Raw genomic sequence first — 15,862 nt, forward strand, 5'->3', positions numbered from 1 at the left:
ACCAAACGATGACGTAATATGTAGTCTAGGAAAGAAGCATGCTTAGAATGTGCTCCAATCGGGGCCATTGTTGGAGACAGTCTATGCGTTCACAGCTAAGAAGACAGCTTCAACTCCAACCAATGAAACGCAGCTGGAACTGTTTGGAAGACGTCTCTGCGACGCGACGCCCCTTCGCGTCAAGGAAAAGCTAAGAAAACCACATATCGTAGTTCTATATTATGTAATAACACACTGCGGTTTGCACAAAGCGGGTAGAAAAACGTGATTACGTTTTCCTGTGAGCCAGAGGACCTACCAGACGCGTATTCAAGCCTTTGCTCACTGCCATTTTGTCTGTACAGCAGACTAGCCTGCCTAATTTTTGACTTTGACGACGTCGTCGCGAAACTGCCTTTCTCGCCTTTCGTCAGACCTGGAACGAGACTTAAGATGGCCGCTGTCCCTTTAGTTATTTAGCCATCTGCAGCGAGTATTGGAACAGTCTGCATCAAGTAACATCAGCGAGATATCGCGAAAGAAAAACGAGAATTCGTTGGCGATTTAATGTTAAATGAGAGGGAAATGCGTTAGCATTAGGTCGCACCTCTTTGAGGTATTTCTTTGACAACCAAAACATTGTGCATCATTTTTTTCTTCTTGCTTACCAATTTTTGGGACCTTCTTGCGATCTCTTTCGAGGCCCTGAACCAAAGTTCTGCTTCTTATAGTCGGTTCAATTAATATTTCTTTCTTAGATGCAGTACATTTCGTACACATCGATTCGATGGTTCCCTAATGCGAGCATTTCTGTGTTTCCCATCCATTAATTTTGAATTGGGAAATCGTATTTGGCCTCGAACTAAAAGCTTCCTTTTAAATGCCCTCCTTTTAGCTCTCACGGAGTACTTACAAGCCATATTGTTCAGACTGCAAATTAGACTTGTTGGACTAGATTCATGGTAGCAAACAAAACTCGGCGCTAGGACGAAAGACAATGTTTTTTTTTTTCTTGCGGCTCAAAGAGTCGGCCGCGAAGGTACTCCACTTATCCTCAATCTGAATTCGAAATCTGCAGGTCATCGACGTCCGAACCATTCTGACGTCATTCTGTCGTGCAACCGTTCCGTCAGATGCCGCTGACTTGTGAGGCGGATTGAGAGAAAGCTTTGGCTCAGGGACGACTCCAATTTTCTAGCTCAAGTGAACACATAAACGCAGGAACGCTCTCGCTAGACAACTTACGAAAAAAGAAAATGAATGATATATATATATATTTACATTTCATGGAGAACGCCAAATTCTACGGATTCCTGGAAACAGAGTTTCGATTTATAGGCCATCAATACTTTAAAACAAAAATTACGAAAATCGCCATATTTCAGAAATATTTGCAGGGCGTATTTAACATTGACCGGGGTAGTTGGAGAAGTGTGGGCGAGGTCTTTGTCCTGCAGTGGGCGTTGCCAGGATGATGATGATGATGATGATGATGATGATGATGATGATGATTTAACATTGAGATTCAAGGCTGTCAACAAAATGGTGGACAGCTCGCACGTAGAACGACGCCATCATCCTCGTCGTCTACGCTACAGCGATCACTCCTTCCTGTCGAGTTCAGTACAAAACATTTTAGCTACATGAAGCATGAAACTTGCAACTCGCACTCAGCAATAATAATAATAATAATAATAAAAGAAAAGCAGAAACAAATGAACAGGATTATCAAAGTGAGCGAGTATCTTTCTGGCTCTACTGAATTATCAGCGAAAGTCGTGGTTGCAACGTTTCTTCTAGCCTCCTCGGTTGTCATGGCAACTCCATGCTGACCGACGCCTAGCTTCGCGTCGCCTTTCCGACTTCTGTTCCTCACAGTCACCACAGCAGCACGCTGAGCCGCCGCCTTCGCCGATGCAATTGTTTCACCAGCCTCCGGCGTGACGTCAGCGCCTCTTCGACGAAGCAGCGAAGTCCGGAAACATCGGCGCCTTTCTCGCTTGTCGCGTCGACCTACTTTCTCAGCGATATCTCCGCCTCCGTGGAGGCCCTCTCCTGCTCAATATATGGAGCTACCCTTTCCTCATTCTATGCACGGAGAAATTCCGGCCATCGAGTAGAAAAAGGGGGGGAGGGAGGGAGCTAAAGAAGGCTATTCGCTTTACAGTCCAACATCGATTTCACGAACCCAGATTTTACGATTTTTTATTCAAGGAAGTTTTCGGGCGAAATACATGGAGTGAAAAGTATGGAGATTCCAGATTTACCACGAGGGAACATAAGACGCGCTCGGCGGGTGTGCTATGATAAGCGCGCACGAAGGGAACGATTACACCTCTTTTCTTTTTCTTGACTAAATGGAATGTTATTCGCGTAAGTGTTCTGGCTCCTTTCGTTTTAACGAAGTTCTAAATTTAACGAAAAAAGTTATCCAGTATACCATAAATCGAGATTTAACTGCCTAACGATAACGACAGCGTCCGGCGCGACGACTTACGGAGTGACGGGCTTTCTTCCCGCGTGCCTTTAGTCAATCAGAGCGCGCGCAGAAAGCGATACACCCGGAAACGATCGATCCTGCAGTGCACCTCCAGCACTGTCGATGATAAGCGTACACCTTTGCGCCGCGGCTTTCGCGTCATCAATAACCACGTGGCGTTTATAGTGCTTGCGTAAGCGATGTGTGCCACACATGTGTGCTGCAGTCAATTAGCGTGATTTACGACGCATGAACAGAGCAATCGTTAAGCATCGATAAAGTCTGGAGGTCCACCAACGTCAAATATACTCAGCGGGGACCGGTTGTGGGTGTGCCGCTTTAGGCCTAACTATAGTGCCGATGCGCAATAGTTTGCTGCCTATGTAAACTGCAGCGGTTGGCAAAAAGTCCGTCCAGTTCCGTTGTTACCAAGTCGCGCGAGGTTAAACGGAGGGCAACAGTTCTATAGACAAATGCACTGGATATCACTGTCACTACTTAAAAGCTGCACTACATACTGCGGCGGTTTGAGTCGCTTGATTGGGCGACGGACTCGGTCAACGTCCACAGAATTACTATTCTTCCAGTTTCACACGCAGACTGTGATCTCCATGAACGGAATTTCGGAAGTGGGCTTCTTCTTATAAAGTGTCTTAGTGTGGAGAAGCAACCTTCGAGGAGCGCTCGCCACATTTGTCATTAAACATCTGTCCCGCGTCCTTCCTTGTCCACGTTTGTCCGTGCTCGTTTCTAGCATACGAAATTGCTAGGCTTTCGAGGACAGGCATGCGTGAGCCTTTGAGACACATACGGTAAATCATAGAAGTACCGCACGCAGGCTTGTCGCCTGCAAAATCGGTATTTTTGCAGATATGCGAAAGCCTGTCGCGAACGCATATTTTATTCATATGTGTTACCAAACTCGCACCCTCTGGTATTCATTATTCCCGATTTGAGTTCGGGGCACACACTACTGGTTAGGTCAGATAAATGTGTGGAGAAGCGCACTTTCATATTTGCATACCTGTCTACAGTGATGTAATTTAACTGTCTGCATTGAGAAGGATACTTTTGGTGGCCGTGACTAAATGTTTACCCTGCCTTTCTTAGCACGTAATTAATTAAGATAATTGCAGTGAACCTTCGTACAGCAGTCGGGCGCCGCTCCAGCCGGTGTAGAGCCTCGTGAATGTTTTTGTCCACGAGGGACATCAAAGAAAAAAAAACGCTAAACCCGTCTAGCTCTAGACTCAAAGTACACTTTAAAAAAGATAATATGTGTTAGTGTTGTGGGAAGAGGTTTATTACTAGAAGAAAAATTGAAAGCCAAACTTCCAACTTAATGATCCAACTTCCAACTGTAACTTCCAACTGTAAATGATCCGGAATATCACAAAGCGAGGAGTGCGGCCGTACTCTATACAAAGCACTGCATACTTCGCTTAAACGGACACTGAAGGCAAATGCTAAGTCGACGTGGACTTTGAAAATACCATTCTAGAAACCTAGCTCGCAACGTCTGTTTCGTGCCAACAAAAGACTTAATTAACGAGAACATCGCATCTGAAGGTTCTTAATACCTCTATCGCAATTCAAATTACCCGCCATCCAACCGGGGAGTGGTGACGTTGCATACGCCATAGCCACCCTTTGCTGCCGTTGGTGAGTAAAACGGCGCCCGACCGACGGCGGTGCGGTTTGTTGGGCAAAACGCAAACGTGCGGTCCTGGGGAAGCCGAGCCAAGAGCCAAAGGGTGGATTCACCGCTGCAGCTGCTTTTGGTCAAGTGGTGCGGACCGTTCAGGCATCCCGCGACACCGCACGGAAGTGGAATTCTCTGCTATTTCCAGTTTGTGCGAGTTTTGCGAGTCAGCAAAACGAGCGGAGCAATATGCGATAACGAAACTACTGAAATACGAAGGCGCGGGCGGCGCAGAGTCGAACGAAAACGAAACATTGCGACCGCCCGCGTCGTTTTAAAGGCTAATATCAATTAATTATTTTTTCTAAAGATGACACAGAACTGGACAAGTAGTATCTTGATTCACTTTATAATACAATCCTATGATACTTTCTTAACGAGTGGTTTAGTGCTAGTGACAAAATTTTAATGAGGAGGGCCTTTGTTCTCCTCATTAAGCGCCATCTCATTTCTCTAGAACAAACTGCTCCGCGAAAAGGGTCAGTAATGACGCTGCCGCTGGCTGCCGCTGCCACGTGCGACGGTTTCGCGTTTCCCTATAGACGCGGAAGGGAAGAGCCGCAAAATAAGTAAACCTTTACACTCGGTGGTGTGTTCCGTCTTCTTTTACCGCTGCCAATAAGGTGTTTATGTTCTGTCTTCCCCAGCCTAACTGACGTGGACTAAAAACGCGGGACTCTTTCCAGAAGTGCTCTCTCTTGTGCACGCTTCGACTCTGTGGCTTTCCCTTCGTTGCCACAGAAAGTTGTCCGCGAGCCGGAAATGTCTGCCTCCCCGAACGACATAGTCTGCTCCACTACCTATAAAGCCTATCGTATCATGTCTGCTATGACCGCCGGTTTGAAACGGGTATTTTTGCTCCACATTTAGACTCGATCGCGCTCACTTGCTGATTCGAAACATCGGAAAACTATTCGAAGGATGTTCATATTTACGAGTACCGACTATTCGATTCGAATACCGAATCGAATACCGAATACCGAATACCGAATACCGAATCGAACAGGGCAATGATCGATTGGTTGTTCGAAAGTGTAGGATGTTCGCCCCCACCATTAGTGTTTTTTTTTTTTCACTTTCAGGTTCCACAGTTGCTGTAACGGCGTTATTAGAGGCCCTACGTGTAAGTCCAGCCCGTGCCAACTCCTGATGGCGCCCACTGATGGTGTTCGGTACAGAAAGGGCACTGACTGGGGGAGGGGGGTGGCTGGCAGGAGGGGTGTTGAGGAGGCCAGGCAGGTCGATAAATAAGAACGACCGCTCTTTCCGGCCTCGACGGCTGCAGCCGCCCGCGCACCCGCGGTCAAGATGAGGGTGACCCGAGGTGAGTCATCACCCTTGGTCGTTCGGAGAGAAAGCCGTAGCCGTAGCCATAAAGAGTAGAGATGCTATGTAGAGGGCATATATAGTCCCGCGCAAATGAAGGACGACGAACTACGGAGAGAGAGAGAGGGGGAGGGAGGGGAAGGGACGAAGAAGAAGGTGAAAGAGGTGTTTGGGCCTTCATAGGAAGCAGGAGGAGGAAGTGGGAAATGCCGGAACCTTTTGATGATGACGGGAAAGAAACAAGATAGATTGGAAGGAAATGAAAGAGGAAAGTGAGGGGGGAAAATGCGGAAAGGGTAAATGTTGGAGGGAAAGACTGATGTTAAAAAAAAGTTATGCGGGGAAAAGGGACGAAAAGGAAGAAAAGGAGACGGAGAATGAGATGGACGAAAGAAGGAAATAAAAGAAAGAAAGAAAGAAAGAAAGAAAGAAAGAAAGAAAGAAAGAAAGAAAGAAAGAAAGAAAGAAAGAAAGAAAGAAAGAAAGATACGAAGAAAGACGTGTGAAAATGAAAATCTTGGAAGGAATGATTGACACTAGAAAAAAAAAGGGATAGAGCGACGGGAAGAAATAAATAAAGAAAGAAAGGAAGGAAGACGGAGAATGAAGTTGGCGGTTGAAAGAAACGACGGCGTAAATACAGAATAGTGGCTGGCGGGGCTTGTTGGCTAGCCGGGCTCAAGTAAATACAGAACACGCAAAAAATGCGAGAAAAGAAAATAAAGAAGAAAGAAAACACGTGAATGTGCCGGAAAAGGGAAGGAATAACTTATTCGTCTGGCACCGTGTGCCGTCCGCCGTCTGCTGCTTCGCGAAAATGATCGCCTCGTGGCGACGGCATTTCAATCGTTGCTTTTTTTTTTATCTTGCTCCTTACTTTTCCTTCTCAAAGCCTCGCCAACCAACCGCGGACCTAAAAATAATCATTATGCGCCACTTCTTCGCCAAACTGATCCCCCTTCAATCCTTCTTTCCCTTACCTCTCGGATTCGGTCATTCTATGTTCTTCTATTTGCGTGTGTAATTTTTCTTTTAGTGTCCCTAATTTTGCAAGACAGTCACACATCGCTTTTCGCTTGTGCTGCTTTTCGAACAAAAATGTTTGGCTTTGGTAGGCAATAGTCGTTATACTAGGCTTGCGGTAAGGGCTTTGCGGAACTCAATCCTTTCTTTTTATTTTTATATCCATCACTTCTCTTGATCTCGTCCGGTTTTCTCGTCCCTCAGCTATAGAATGTACTGAAGCCTAAGCCTTTCCCGTTCTCGTTTTCGCAATGAGCATAATATGGTGTGTGTGTGTGTGTGTGTGTGTGTGTGTGTGTGTGTGTGTGTGTGTGTGTGTGTGTGAGAGAGAGAGAGAGAGAGAGCTCCGGGGTTTTTACGACTTTCGCAACTTCGCAAAGCTCGCCGTAAAAAAAGAGAAAAAGAAAAGTAAACAGAAAGGCAAGGAATGAAGAGCTAACAAAAAAAGATGAGAGAGGCAAGTGGAACGAACCAAGAAATGGCAGGCTATTGAAACGCGATACTGTTGCTCGGGCTTGCCGCCAGGGGGAGCTATTGGCGACACGTGCGCTTTCGTTGCAGGCGAGAGAGCGTGTGTGCATAATCCATACGAACGATTTCGGGTCACTTCGCTTCTCTTGGTTTTTACGGCGCCCCCCTCCGCCCGCCCCCCTCCCCCCTTTTTTTTCGGTTCTTCGTCTTTCGTTTGACCTGGTGGCTCGCCGGTAATGAATTATTTGTAAGCCACGAGAAATGACGGGATCCCGCGGCTACGTTCGGTATACGAACGTGATGCCGGGATAGCAGTATGCGCGCAGAGAATAACGATACAACAAGACGCGTATCGCAAACAAGCACGTCCGCGGCTGAACATGGATGTAATGAAATTCAGATGGACGGCGGGGACCTGTATGCTAAATCGGTAATATGACGGGCCCGCGGTGTGCGGCGCGCACCACGCGTATGCTAATTGCGCTCTGGCCGACGTGATCTTGTGGAGATGTCCCGTATATGTATGCGTCCTTACAAGTACCGGACAAATAGGACTGGCGTTCTGATTTGTTATGCGCGAAGGAAAAAAGGAAAAAAAAGCGTACCGATGATTACTACGTGAATTTTGCGGCTAGATTATTTGGCCAAACATCATGTAGTTAACTCGATCGATCGAAGCCGCTGTCCAGCACTTTGCGCTTCAACGTCACCACAAAAGTGGGGTCAGCCTCAGAGTTAGTAAAGCACAGATTTGTTAATTCACGAACATACATACATACATACATACATACATACATACATACATACATACATACATACATACATACATACATACATACATACATACATACATACATACATACATACATACATACATACATACATACATACATACATACATACATAGAGTTTCTCACTACATTACCTAGAGGAAAATCTGGCGCTGCTGCGCTGTGGTATGCATGCGAATGCCGGTATATTGTGGATTCGGATTGGCATCGTTCTCGTAGAGACAGGACACCTTGAAGACGCGCTTGGCAAGTACCGTTCCGTCTGTCACAATGATTCATTTTCTACTAGAACAGCACGTGAAAAGCTCTTTTGGCTTTATTATTACGCGAAAACATGTTTTGTTTAACTATGAGAGCTTGTTATTGTGTGTACAACTACGTGTTACGTAAGAAGTATCAGCGGGCCGCTAAAGTTGGAGGACAGACGACAAAGTTCGCGCTCGCTTTGAAACAGTTGGTCGTCTGTTCTTGCTTTTCTTCGCTTGGTCATGCATCGTGGGTGATTAAAGATGTAATATGCGTGAACGGAAACATTTTATGAAGATTTTACTTTGAGAACGCGTTATTTGCGTAGCCATATCCACGTTTTAGACGAAGCTTCTCACAACACCAGCCAACACGAGCCTCGCAGACACATATCCCGTCATTCCCATGACGGCACGGTGCCTCCTTAAGAAACTCCCATAGACGGTGGCGCCAGATTACTCCTCTAGGTGTTATAGTGAGAAACTCTATGCATACATACATATTGAATACGAAGTCCAATTTCTGCTTTCTTTTTATTTTTTAAACAAATTTGGAAGCGTGGTAGAATAAGACAGAGACGGCCTCAAATTATGTCGTGAAACAAATTACGATTCCAGTTTACAGTTTTCCGTAATACATTTTTGGCACAGTGTATAGAAACGTGTAAACTCGAAGAGCAATGCGTCTTGATGCAGATACTGAGTGATAGCTTATTTCTCGAAACTACCGCCAGGCGGAATTTCTATCGAAAGGTTATGCTTTAATGAGAAAAAGAAATGATTAAATTATAGTACGCTAATTGCCAAGATGACGATTCGATTACGAGGCACGCAGCAGCGGGCGAGTCCGCATAAATTTTCTCCACCTGGGGTTGTTGAACGTGGGCTTAAATCCAAGCATACACGTGCGTTTTATTTTTTTTTTTTGGGGGGGGGCGCTTTGGCCCAGATTGAGTACGGTAGGGTCTTGAACCCGCAACCTCGTGCTTTACGATCTCGCGCTCAGCAACGCCGTGGCATATATCCACTGCGAAGGTATATGCTTTGACCACCGGATGTACCTCCCAAATTCTGTAATTGCAACATTACCTCTAAAATCATCGATTGAAAGTTCATTGGTAAACGTTCGGTAATTCAAATACCGAGTTGATCGTTCTTAAGCGTTACGGAATAAAGAAAAACGAAAAAGTCCTGTCGTAGACAGCATAATTGCATTCCCCGAGCTGGAATATTCAAAGAAGTGGACATTAGTTGCACCAGAAATCGAAGCACGTGTTCGACTAGTTAACGGAAACTCACTAATGTAAGTCTTCTAAATATTAGTTCACGGCACAATGCAATTTGCGAATTGTAGCCGGTGAGATTGCGAGACGTATGCACTTAGAATGAATCTCCAGGATAACACCAGTTTCGAGATATTCATTGCCAAGGTGTGCGACGAAGCACAAGGCCGTTCCAGTTACTTCTCTGCTTTAATGTACAAAAATGCATTTTGTTAAAATTAAGAGGCAAGTGGAACAACAGCGCATCCTTACCGAAAGTTTTATGGCGCATATCTCGAAAGCCGGGTCATCCTCAAATTTTTTTTTCCCACTGAATATTCCTTGCAAACTGACCGGCTACAATGAATAAATTGCAATTTGTGCTGTAACGTAATTAACCAATAATTAGTACATTTTCCACGAATAGTTGATTATTTGTTTCGATTTCTCGTGCGAGTACTGTTAAGCCTCTACGAACATTCCAGCTCAAGGAATGCAATCATGCTATCTGCCACAGGCGGGTTTTTTTAAATCCTGTGGAAATTGAAAATTACCACGCCGTATAGCAGCGATTATTGCGTGAGTTCTGGTGTCCACCGCTGCTATGAAACTGGCTTGGGCGGTAAAAATTTTAATTTTGTCTCGTATCTCTCAGTTTTAGTACTCATACGAGGCATATAATTTAATTAACGTACAACGTGAGCGCGTTCACCTGACTAAAATCCGATTAATAGTCAGCACTTCGTGCTGTGCGTCCTTTCTTCATCTCGTGACGCACTGGCGTGTAGAAAGATTGTTTTGGGTCAACTCACTCAGCAGTGTCTTGATCATACCTAGAGGTTCGGATTCCATGGGAAGAATAAACTGAATTGGAGGGCATATACAGGCTGTTTCAGCGAACACTTTTAAGAAATTGTGGGAATTGCATGTGGCGGATAGCACAATTCTAGTCGATGAGCTGGTCCACTTGAGGAGGCGGGCATGCACAAAGATTGAAATGAACAATCGACTAATTAGCAAAAATTTACTTATTAAGTTCTCGACTAATTACCTTTTGGCACGTATTGCAATTTACAAATTCAAGGGGGTGAGACTGAAAGACATATCCACTTGAAGAGAAGTGTGTGTATGACATCATTTACGAGATAGGCGCCATCAAGCTTGTGGTAAGAATGCACTGTCGTTCCACTTCCTTTCTTAACAAAGCGTCGTTTTATGCATTGAAACACAAAAGTAACCGGAACGCCAAAGCATTTCTCTACAAATCTGGGGAAGTAATACCTCGAAACTGGTGTCATCGAGAGTTCGTTCCAATTGGGTCCGCCTTGCGAACTCCTCGGCTAGAATTTGTAAATTGCAATATGTGCCATAAGGCAATTCGTTAGAAATCTATTTTGTGAGTTTTTGCTAATTAGACAATTATGCATTTCATTTTTTTGCGCAAGGAATGCCCGCCTCTTCGAGAGGACCAGCTCGCTCATGTACTAGAATTGTGCTGTCTGCCATAGGCAACTATAAAAAGAAATTGAATGTGTCCGCTGAAATACCCGGTACATATTTCCTGAAAGTCCAAAGGAGATAAAAACAGAGTAAGCGTAATGCCAGACTCGCCTTCTTAGAGCATTATTTTTCAGTCTTCGAAGCGCATGCCAATGCCAGCGTCAGATATTTTTTTTCCCTGTTTTTGCCTTGCACTTCCGCGGTCTCTGCAGATTTCTTTCATCGACGACATCAGCCCCATCCGAGAGTTCACCAGTTGCCCCGACAATTCCTATCAACATATCCAGCACGGACCATACAGATTACGACGACAACGACGACCACTACAATGATGATGACGATTACGATGATGATGATGATCGCAAATGCTATAGATTCATTTGATCTTCCCCTGAACATCGTGAACTACTTCCCGCCAGTTTGGTGCCAGTTCCTGCTCGTGTGGAACCGACAGGGAACCTGCTGCACGAACGCTGCACTGCCTCTCTGACGAGTGCAGGGAATGGTGTGAACTCGCCCTGCACGAAGCGTGCACTGAAGGACGACGTGCAGGTGACGCTGTATCGAACTGGTGAAACGAATGACGAATTGCAGCACTCCTTTATAGCTAGCTGAGGTATAGTGCAGGCGAATCGAATAAAGCTTATATGACGCTTGCCCAATAAGGGCCACTTGGGAATGACCGACTTACCGCGCAGTATCGTAGGCCAATCACTCGATTACAGTGAGCTATATATAATTATAATTTTAGCTCTCTGTACGTCTATGTGCAGTACGCCAGCAAACAGGCGATGTAACAAAAGAAATGCTACAGAAACAAAGTGAATCCGAATAAAGGAATGGAATGCCTAATGCTTGCAGCATGCAAGTGAATGAGTTGATAGCACAGAAATGAGTGTAACAAACATTTCTGTAGCCTAGGCGTCAAGGAAAGCGATAACCAAAGACAGGCTTGATCAGACTTAAGGCTTACACCTCGAGAAAAATGGTAACCAGAGAGTTAGGCTCAGTCAGGCAAAACTTCGAACCGACGCACCTGCGAGATGACTTCTCCTATACAAGTAACGAACAAACGTGTATTCTCACCTCGTGCACTCGCACCTACATCGAGCGGATTGGCTTGCTCACTCGTGGCTGGGACTAAAACATCCCCTATGCAGCCGATGACGAGGACGGCGGAGAGAGGACGCACCACGCAGGTCGACAAGCAGCTGGGAAATAGGAATTTCCTTCAACTACCTCCTGCCGCCCGATTCTTGGCCCATCCCCCTTAGTGGGTGCAAGCCACGACAAAGGTCCACCACCACAATCATCATCATCATCATCATCATCATCATCATCATCATCATCGTCAACCGCAGCTTCAGCTATGGGCCCCGGTCCTCCGCCGTTGTCGTGAAGCGGACGCGAGCCCACCATGTGGTCCCGGCTGGCGCCGTCGGTCGCCAAGGTCGAGCTCCTGGCCGTCCTGCTGGGCGTGGTGTCCCTGGCGGACACGCTCAACTTCCACTACGCCCGCGGGTTCGGCGTGTGCATCTTCAGCGTCTACTCGCTCGCCTTCGTGCTGATCGCGGCGTACACCACGCCGCTCACGGCCTTCGTCTACCTCGCGTCGCCGGGCCTGGAGTCGTCGTCCGCCTTCCGTCACGCGTGCCGGCTGCACTACGTCGTCGCCTCGGTGGCCTACCTCACCGTGCTCGTCTACCTCGTCACGCATCAGGCCGGCATGGCCCGCGAGACGGTGCGCTATCGCGTCATCGTCGCGTCCATGGTCAACATGCTCGTCTACTGTCTGCTGGCCTTCCTCATGTGACTGTTGTGGGCGTGGCCTGTCGACGGGCGTTTCGAGGCGACTAGGTCATCGATGACGCATGCACGTGGTTTTCGCTTGCGACGTGGCAGAACGGGTATCTCCACGTGGCACCCTGCCCGATGCAGCTTCTGACAAGTCCAGCCGCTCGAAACTTCTCGTACGCCTGCTGTTTAGCCTAATGCGTGACGATGTGCTTATCCGTCGCCGAGTCGCGCGCGGTTTTCGCCGTCGACTGTAAAATGACGTCGTTAGGCTGGTGATCGGTGCTGGTGATTTGCTCTTGTCATGGATGCCAACTCTTCCACGTACTGTTCAGTATGCGACTTCCCATCTTGCCTGAAGAGAATAAGGTCGAGGCAAACAAGAGTGCATTTGCCGTGGGGTTGGTTACCTCGAAGTTCCGCAGAGGTGCGATGAGACGACAAAGAAGAGCCGCTGCCGTTCGTTCCAAATGCTAAATTGACCATGGTGGCCCATGCCCAGTTGCTGCGTTCTCTTCAAAATCGTTTCAAGAAAATGGTAGTGTCATTTCCTCCAAGTATGTGATGATGTGGTTCCGTTGGCGACTCAAGTTACCGCATACTGGATGTCAAAACCGACAAGTTGTCACCGCTTCTCCTGGACGACGAGGTCACTTTACAATCGTTCGTGTAGGTGGGAGTCATGTCTGTGCAGGTCGTGAAAGTGTCTACAAACTATACTGATGCCCAGCGAACGCATGATATGTCCTGAGATCCGCACCGCTTCAGCGTGGAAGAGGACACCCACCTGCATGTTATAGATGCTTTCGCCAACACCCTTGACGTGCGCTGGCCTGCGCCCAACGTGTGACGTGGCATGACGCTGCACGCTTAGCGGAGAGCATCCCAAAGTAATGAAAAAAATCGTCTTATCCGATAAAATTACACGACGCCGTTCACTTTTTGCTGGTGGCAGTAAATTACCGTCGTGCTGTCAAAGGCGTGGGAACTTTTCACGGGTTTCGTGCCAAAAGTTTGCGAGAGTGCGGCGTCCGGCATGCAGGGTTCTCAGTGGTGAAGCTCTTCGCCATCTTGCAGGAAAAGAACTTGGACTATGGCCAAGCATTGTCTCGGAACGCGGCAAAGGAAATAAGACTGTTTCCTATTTAGAGTATGATTGGATGACCGCGCTTAGGTGCTTGTATTAAACTTGCTGTCGTCGTTTCATACGCCAAGCTTGATGTCATCGCCCTTAATTTACCTAAACGATTTTGCCATTCTGTTTATGTATCTAACGTTCAATTGTTTTGTGGCAACTGCAAGGTACTGCAACGGTCTGAATTATATATGCTGCTCTCGAATCACTGTTCTAAACACAGCTCATTCCTAATACACTTCATTTCTGGCGGATCACGTCCCTGATGTCTGTCAATGTATTGAATGTTTGTTAGTATTGGGGAGCGGTACATTGCAACAAAACACATGGCATGCACTACAAGGTGCAGGTCCGTTTCTTTACAGATTACGAGATGTCCGTGGTTTCCGATCGTTTCTTTCGTTGTTGCGCAGCCGAGTGGATCTTCCGAGAGGTCTTCATTCACGACTGAGATAAATGGTCTTATGCAGTATCTTTTATATACGTTCGACGACGTCAGTTGCGTCTTTCTGATTGGTTAGTAGTGCAGAGTACCTTATATTTTTTCAGTTAGTTACGAAATGTCACTGCTCTTGCTAATGCCGAACGGCCCCGTGATGGCGATTTCCATGCGTTTAAATCACTTGCTAGTATGTACAGGCACGGCCACTGCTAGAGGGAACACGAGAGCCCGCCGCATTGCTTCGCGGAAAGCCACCACTGGCACTTCGTAAAGTCTTGGAAGACGACTTTTCGCCAATCGCTTTGGTAGCGCTTGTGCCCCAAGACTTCATGAGGCTCCGGCGGTGGGGAGCTCCGCGGAGTGATGCCATGGGCTCCGTGTTTCCACTAGCAGTGGCCGTGGCTGTACTTGCGTCATAAATCACGTGAGTGAACTAAGGACTCGCGTAGCGCCCGACCTTTAGCCTAACGCCACAAGTGACCGCGGAGTGAAGAGAAATCCGTGAGAGTTTAAGGCTGCGGAAATGGTGCAGGATGTGTGTTCCCGAATTAGGTGCTATGTAAACCGATACTGGACTAAAGCAGCACGATGTCCAAAAGTCGTAGGAGCACGGCATTTTGATGTCAGCGTGCACCTGGGCAGTCGATAGAGCTTAGATGAAAGATGCCTACAAAACCGCATAAACTGGCTAAGAAAGCTTTGCATGAATAAATAAACAAATAACGCCCCCTCGAGCTGCTTTCCTTGAGATGCCGTGGGCTATGATGACTACAAATTTTCAAAACCTGAGAGTGAAGGTTTCGCCGCCACTTACGCCATGTCGGCGCTGCTTCTTCTGACGAAGTTAACCACTAAATATCGAGCACAACATAGCTTATATTGGCTTCTTGTCGATTCGTTTGTCGACTCATGTTGATTTACTCCTCGCACTAACGAATCAAAAGACAACGTAAATGCAACATCTTATCAGAGCAACGCAATACAGACAAAACCGCTAGCGAAATGTTCGCGATGTGTTGCCTGAACAATCTCTAATGCGAAACGCTCTTGGGCGAGTTCAATCCAGTTTTCTGTTACGGCTATCTGGCGATGTTTTCGTGGGTCTGTTGTGAAGACAGTGTCGTCTAAATATGTGGGCCGAAGGTAGTGTTGATCGAAGGTAGTGTCGATCGTGGTGTCGAAGGTAGTGTGTGGCCGATCCCGAAGGTAGCGAACTTTAATATATGGGACATTCCCGTGGATATGTGACACTATAGGTATGCGAAGCTCTTCAATGAACCCTTTTGACGCCAACCTGGGTATGTGACACTGCATGTGTGTCACTTATGTGTCACTCGGTATGTTAGCACTGAGTATACCTGCCCCAGTAGCCACTCTTCAATGGACCTCCTTGGCGGCAACTTGGGTATGTGCCTCTATGGGCATGTGCCCGTGGAGTCACTGGGTATCTGCCACTGCGTAAGGGCCCCAGGGTCCACTTGGTATGTGCTACTCTTCAATGAAACTCTGAGGTCAGTCTGGGTGACTGCGTATAACAAAAACAAACACCATGCGCTGCAATCCGCGTCAATTATCAATACTTCGCAAAAGCCTTAGCCATTCGCTGCAGAACACCTATAGGACTCATCAGAACCATTCTGTACCAAGCCATCAATGCATTACATAGGTATTAACTGTAGCTACGTCTGTTTATTTTTGTTTATTTATTTTCTG

This window comes from Dermacentor albipictus, chromosome 9, assembly GCF_038994185.2.
Source record: "Dermacentor albipictus isolate Rhodes 1998 colony chromosome 9, USDA_Dalb.pri_finalv2, whole genome shotgun sequence".
Classification (NCBI taxonomy): Eukaryota; Metazoa; Arthropoda; class Arachnida; order Ixodida; family Ixodidae; genus Dermacentor; species Dermacentor albipictus.